Here is an 8009-nt window from a genome sequence, read left to right on the forward strand (position 1 = left end):
TCTACAGACTGTTTCATGCTAATGCAATCTTCAGGAGTGAGGGAATACAATACAATACAATTGTGTGAGTATATGAATTCTAAGGCAGATGAAAATGCAAATGAGTTAATTGGTTTTAAGTAAGTATTTGTTGTTGTGCCTGCATTTAGACAATAGCTCAGTTCTTTTGTTTAGTATTGACTGTTTGTCTGAATATATTATGTGAAGTTTTTCGGTTATGCATAGGTTGCAGCGTTTTGTTTTTGGGGAGTAAGCCGATGCTCTGTCGATAATAGACTCTGTCGATAGTAGGGTGTGTTGCTGTCTTTTATTTTCCATACGTATTTGGAGAGTACTGTGCTGTTTCTGTGTTTGGGGGTGTTAAAAGTGTATTTGTGGTTTGTGTATCGGGTTTTGAACGGTGTGTCGGTGAGCCCGATGTAGCATTTTGTGTCATCATTTGAGTGGACAGTGGCTTTGTAGATGATGGATGAGGTGAGGCAATTTCCAGAGAGTGGACATTCATCTTTTTTCCTGCAATTGCAGAGTTTATCTGGCTGTTGTTGCTTAGCAAGCAGAAGCTGTTTGTTGTGGGCTCTGATTATACTGCCCATGTTTCTTGAGCAGCTATAGCTGACTTTAACATTGTTCTTGTTGAACAGCTTGTGCAAAATGTTGTCACTCGGAAAATGTTTCTTTACGAGGTTAAGGAATGATTTTCCAATGTTGGTTTTAACTCCTTTGCTGAATGGTGGGTTGTACCAGATTATTTGTCTGCTTCTATTACTTTTTTGGGATTTTGGTTGCGGAGGCTGGTATTCCATTTTGTGCTGGAATCCGCTGTTTTGCAGAGCTTGTTCGTAGTCGGGGGCGGCCTGATGAAATGATTCACTGGAATCCGATATACTGGATATGCGTCTGTTAATGGATGTTGGAATTTGTTTCAGGATAGATGGGGGATGGTTGGATTTGGTGTTGACGTAGATTAGTTGGTTGTTTGGTTTGCTGTAAGGCTTGAAGGACCCGTTTTTTAGGCTGAGTGTAACATCGAGGAAGTTGGATGTGTTGGGTGTGGATGTTCGCCTGTATGGTGATACGGAGGTCGAATGCGTGGAAGATATACTGTATATATATAATGTATATAATGTTTCAAATCTGGTTTAAAAACTTACCTTTTTAAATTGTAAATTCAGATATCTTGCAGATGATAATATATATTTGTAATAATCAATGATTAATTATTGGATTATGATGCAACTGATAGATCTATTTTATGCTCAATTATGAATAGTTATATACATTGTAATTTCTTTTTATATTGTTAATACTTGTATTTTCTATATTGTCCGATAGCCTCTCCCATATACTATTGTTGTAATAATATATTTTTGTAATAATCAAGTTAATGTAAATAGAGTAAATTAATTGAACTATTGTTACCAATTGAAATTATTCTATTTGACGTTTATGGTGTTATTTTTGAATGATAAATATTGTAAATATGTTTCTCGAATTTCTACACTGTTGGATGAATTTCTCTTATGATGTGTTCTGTATTGTATTGTTTAAATATGATGGATTGTTTGCGCTCTGGGGTCGGCTTACTGGCATAATGCGCTTTATAAATGTCACTTATTATTATTATTATATAAACCGTTTTATTGAATTTATTTTGAAATAGCGCCACCAACATCTGGCAACCCACATGTATGTATGTTAGGGATTTAATGCTTAAATTGGGTAATATTTTCACTTGGTGCGAGAATTGACATTACTGTCTTCATAATTTGTCGGCCCGGTCTTCAGACCAGGCTAAAATTAATTGGTAGGTGCCACCTGGAGCAGTAGAAATTCTCATATGGTTTTTCTAGACCATTTTGTTAATAGGGAATCAGAATATGAGGTAAATCGGCTGCAATCTGAGAAGTTTCGCATGAGGGTGCTGTTTTCAAATCCAATATAATACATATATATGGGTAATATAAATACTTAAGAGGCAGGTTTGACCATATTTGAATATGTAACGTAAACAGTAAATTTATTAATGTGAAGATTTTTAGGAGGCAACTGAGGGCGCTTTTCTAAATGGCCACCATAAATGACTAACAGCAGTTTCAGTACCCTAAATAAATTTGTTTAATTTACAACATATAAACGTAATAACTGCTGTAGACATTTAGAACCCAAAATAACATATTTTAGGGTGGTATTCAGGGACGTATTGGGGGGGGCGGCCCCCCCCCCCTTTTGTACACAGTGTTAAAATTTTAAAGCTTATTCTTGAGCCAATACAAATCCTTTCCTGGAATCACTCAAAATGAATACTTCTAAACATGTAAATATGCATCAGTACACGTTATACATAGGCCTAATAGAACACATAGGCCTAAGCGTGATTAAAAAAAATCTTAAATCCATAAATCTCAGGCCAGGTCTTTTAAGATAGAAATGCGATACTGTGGTTCAATTTCGTTTTTATCCTTTTGCAAGTTTCTTTTAATGTTTGTTTAATAATACTACTACTAATAATGATAATAATAACAATGATGATGATGGCGAGAGTAATAATTGATAATAATATTAATAGCAATAAAAATTAAAGAAAATTGTGCTAAATGCGAAAAAAAAAGTTGTGATTTGTTGATCATACTATAGTATATATAGTTAAAGCTTAGTAAGCTATAATTAGGCATAGTTATCCTGGATATTAAGTAGATCCCTGATAAAAGCTCATGAGAAATTTGTTGGCGTTTCATTTTGACTATAATGGTAATGTGGTGATGATGAATTTTACTACAGTATGTAAAAGTGTCATTTCCGGCCATTTTGAGAGGTACCATTTCCTCAAATTGTCTCACCTCATCCCCAGTCATGGTGGGGCTGAGGTGGTTGTGAAATCACGTTTTTGAAGTAGGCCTATGTAAAATACATACTCAAAGACAATGTTTTTAAGCTTTGTTTTCTATGGTATATCACACACACACATTAATATGATCTCTATGGTTGTCAAAAATCCTTGATAAAAGATCATGAGAATTTTTTTTTCCACTTCATTTTGACTGATGGTGATGTGATGATGATGAATTTTACTAAAAGTGTCATTTCTGGCCATCTATAGGTACTATTTCCTCAAATGTTCTTACCTCAGCTCCAACCATTGTGGGGCTGAGGTGGGTGTCGACTCACAAAATGCCCTCTCATTATTTTCATGTTTCATGCGTGGTAGGGTACCAGATTTTTTAATACGTCTACAAATAAAGGTAATTCTAACGATGCTTGCTAACTGTCTTTTGTCTGGTATTAAACAACATCGTTGACATCGCGAAATATGCAGGCAGGTAGTTGGTTCGCCGAGCATGCATTTTACTCAATGCCGTAATGCTTGGATAAACAAATGTCAAATAGGTCACTTCGTCATTAGTTATTCATTAGCTTATTACACACGTGTCACTCGCAAGTTACTCTTGTGGCCCACGCGTGTCTATGTCGAACGTTCGGTGATCAGTGCTGTAAAGGCCCCCTCCCCCCTTCATTTTTTTAAGGAAAAAAAAGAAGAAAAATATATTCAAATCGAAGTGCGAGAGTGTAATTTCCGGCCATCTAGAGATGCCCTAGTAATAGATTTTCTTACCTCAGCCCCAACCATGGTGGGGCTGCGGTGGGTGGTTCCTTGGTTTGTGAAACTCCTTCCCTGGTTCACCTCTCTTTTGAATTCCTGGATCTGCCACTGTTGATTGATTATATAATTATTTTTGCTCTTATTTATAATGCGTCTATTGCAATTTTCAATTTATCCCCTCAAACAGTCCTAAGAACGTTCAGAGTACCCCGCCGTGATCATACGTAATTTGCATAATGGCTCCCCCCCCCTTTCAAAATCCTGGCTACGTCCCTGGTGGTATTAGCTACCTCAGTGTTGACAAAGACGACAACAATTATTATTATTATTATTATTGTATACTTATATAGCGCATATCAAACTTCTCTATGCGCTGAACATTATTTCCCCGGATCACTGGATCAAGCACATATGGAACACACACTCAGGCCCCATAGGGGAATTCCATAATGTTGCAGCTGTATTCAGCGCAGGCTGTGTTTGAACCTACCAGGTACCCACTTTTACTCCTGGGTGGAGAGAGACAACCGTAGATAAAGTGCCTTGCCCAAGGACACAAGCGAAACAATGTCCCCTTAGATTAGGCCTTTTCTGTTTTAAAGAATGGAAAATATTCACCAGCATTCCAAACAAGACATGACATAAAATACTGTATTGTACACGATCAAAAACTAAGCAAATTTGATACTTACAGTACACTAAGAGACTTTAAATCCAAATTGTAGGTCCTACTGGTAACAATATGTTATTGAAGCAGTCCTGGTAAATATGTTTGCCAAAGTATAAATCTCATGGACATCTATCGATCACACAACACCCTTTCATGAATATTTTAATATTAACTATTGATTTTTACTCAGTTTTGAGCTATCATTCTGCAGTTATCCAATCACTTTATATCCTGAAGCATGGGAATTTTTAACGGTATCATTTCTAATACAAAGGCTTGCATTATTCATACTATTGTGCACCTAATGAGCCATAAACTGATAGCAAAATTTACCAGTGTTTTTATTTTAGACATTAAATAGACTATAACACGGCTTTATCATGTACTCTAATGGCACAAAACTTTGGATTAGTCTACCTAAAGATATTAAAACACTCCCATCAAGAAAGCTTTTACGTTTAAAGTTAAACAATACCTATTTTCAAAATATTATTATTATTATTAAAACTTTATTTTTACACGGAAAGCTTGTCTCACCCAGAGGGTTATTTAACTTATAAGAACATCATTATTCTATGTATAGTTTATTCATCACTGGTTTTTGCTAATGCATTACGTTGTTAAGAATGAGCGCGCCCTCCATTTTCAATTAAACTTTATTTTTAGAAGCAGACCGTTTTCCTAGGGCTGCCGGCTGATATAAGCATGTAGTATCTCAACAGTGGTTACTCAAAATATACATTAAGCTGGCAATCCGAAAGTTTTTAAAAATCATTGGAATATGTATATAAATAAAATGTACTGTGATTACAAACAAAAAATTATAAAAATGACTTTTGATTGTTTTTTTGTAGGCGAAAAAAGCAATATATATTGAATAGCGCCACCAATTCAAAAGTATACGAAAACAAGACAAAAGCACCACACGTTGTTGATATTTGTGCTTATAGGGCTAATATTACGGAGATGTGTGAAAGAAAATAAGCATATTCAATTATGATTTGTTAATTCTAACTTGGTTTTATCAAGGCCTCCCGGCTAGTTATACTTCAAAAACTTATTGAATAAAGGCCTATTCTAGGCAAGTTCTCTAAGCTTGTACTGCGTAGACCTATCCTACTGCGGGAGCGAGTGCGTGCCTTGTCTGTGTTGTTAAGTTATAGCTAGGCCCAGGTCATGCTTTTATGTACTATAGGCGTATTATTATTTTTTATTATTTTTTTTTTTTAGCATCTTTGGGCTTATTCGACTGGTTCATTTCATTGAGTACGAATTTTTGTTTCATTCAACTGGTTCGTAAAATAGACTCCATTGACGAACGAAAATTAATGTAACCAGAATGCGTTAATCAGTGTTAAGTTATGCATGTGACCAAAAAAATATGGCCGATTGGTCAGTTTAGCAGCATTTGCGTTAATATAATTTAGATTAAATTTCAGAAAATAAAAATTATTATATTTACCCACATTGAAGTCAAAAAATAAATGTAGGCTAACAGAATTAAAAAACTAGATGAAAACATTTTTTTACGAAAAACCATACTGCCACAATTCGAAGCAGCCTTGATTTACGCAGCATGTATCGCGGTAACTATGCAGCCATTTAACTGATCGTCTTTGTTAAGTAGGATTTTATCATTGCGCAGGTCGGCGTGTTTTAACGAAGGCCAATGAGTCGAATACGACTACGATTTTTAAATTTATTTTAGTATTTTTTTTTAGTATATAATTGGCTTTAGCCTGTATACTTGGGAAGTTACTATTATTTTGCATATAAATATTATTGTATTGAAAAAAAGATGATTTAATCACAAGTGCAAGCCTAGTTCAAACCAAAGAAAAATTCAATGTAGGCATTACATTCGTTCATAGTGGTACTTTATTATCAATGCTGTATTAAGAATGAAAGTCACTATCAATAATTTTAAATGACTCAACAAATCAAAATATGATATTTTATTCAAAATATAAATGGGCCAAAAAAAGGAGGGCTATATCTTATTAAGCTTCAAAAAAAGGGAGACCTAAGCAACTGTTTCAACTACAGAGGAATAAACCTCCTGTCAGTGCCAGGAAAAGTCTTTGATAGAATTATCTTAGAAGGACTATAGAGATGCAATAGACCCTCAGCTAAGAGAGCAACAAGCAGGGAGACACTTTATTATTATTGCAACATTCTGGGATGCCCACAAATATTGTAAGTATAATTAGGAACAGCTATGACGGCAGGACTGCAGTGTGATGCATGAAGGAATGGTAACCAGGAAATTTGAAGTCAAGACGGGAGTCAGGCAAGGTTGCCTGCTGTCCCCATTCTTCTTTCTCCTAGTCATAGATTGGATCATGAAAACATCTGCAGATCAGAGGTGAAATGGGCTCCAGTGGACCTTGTGGAATCAACTTGATGATCTGGACTTTGCGGACGATTTGGAACTCTTGTCCAATAACGGATACCAGATGCAAGATAAGACCTCAACCATTGCAGATATGTCTTGTTCAGTGGGCCTCAACATTCATAAGGGAAAAACAAAAGAAAATAAATACATCAAGTAAATGCACCGGTCATTCTAGAAGGACATACGTTAGAAGAAGTTGAGTCCTTTACATACTTTGCTCAAGAACACAAGCGAAATGCACAGCGAGGGATTGAAACCCCGACCTCAAGGTTGGGAAACCAAATCTTTCATGCTGCGCCAAACCGCTTCTTTTTTATATCAATAAGCAAGGTGGCTCAGACGCAGATGTCAGAGCACTGAGGATTGGAAAAGCTAGAACAACATTCCTACAGCTAAAAAACATATGGAACTCAAAGGTTTTATCACAGAAAACAAAAATAAGATTGTTCAACTCAAATTTAGCATCACCAGACAGGCTCGGAACCCGCAAGGTGAATGGAGAAGACGTTCAAAAAACACCTAGCGAAGAGACCTACAAGCAGACATCAAGAGGACAGGCTATACCTGGAGAGAAAGAAAGCCAAAGAAAGAGGACTCTGGAGAGAAATCATCGACGGCCTATACCCCTTGGGGAGACTGGCTTATGAAAGTAAAAAGTAAATATTTGTGAATTATATAGATATTTTTTATTCATCACATATTTTTAAAATTGACTGGGGTTAATAGGATCACTTTACTATCTATTTTTTATTAAATAGTTAACATAAGCAATTTTTAGCAGTTCACTATAAAGTGTTAATTTGCTATCCACTTTACCGTACTTGTTCAATGATATATTTAGATTATTCTATTGTTATTTTTCAATATTTTAAATTAGGAATTAGGAAATTACTAAGAGGATGCATGCACTTTGCATTTATAAATAACAACAGATTAATTGGTAGTATATCACAACCAACAGATTTTCACATTTAAAAAAATGGCTTTTTAATATAGTCATGTCATACCTAATATATATCATTCACCTGAAGAAGTGTACTGTGTACATGAAAGCTTGTGATAATAAATATTTCAAGTAGTCTATAAAGTACTACCGTTGTCTTATTTGCTTACTAATTTATATCATAAGGTCTCATATTTCTCATGTAATATAGAGTATACAGTCAACTCTCCCAATACCGACCACCCTTCGGACCGTCCACTTCGACCGGTTTTCCGGACGGACCGGTTTTCCGGACGGACCGGTTTAGAGAACGTCATGTTTACCTACCTTGGTTCCCCGACCTTGAGTCAATAATAAGCCTAGGCCTAGCAAGGTACAGCAGAAAGGTACACCACACTGCATC

At 35.6% G+C, this 8009-nt stretch overlaps 1 protein-coding gene across 1 annotated transcript in view; it reads left to right on the forward strand.

Moving 5' to 3' along the window:
- Positions 1–8009, forward strand: part of LOC117119224 (spermatogenesis-associated protein 20-like) — a gene marked incomplete at its 3' end in the record, with an annotated part of 30943 nt that overhangs the window by 8198 nt on the left and 14736 nt on the right. The gene's annotated exons all lie outside the window — the stretch shown is intronic.

This window comes from Anneissia japonica, unplaced genomic scaffold, assembly GCF_011630105.1.
Source record: "Anneissia japonica isolate Jap-2015-1 unplaced genomic scaffold, ASM1163010v1 scaffold2692_len624387_cov171, whole genome shotgun sequence".
NCBI lineage: Eukaryota > Metazoa > Echinodermata > Crinoidea > Comatulida > Comatulidae > Anneissia > Anneissia japonica.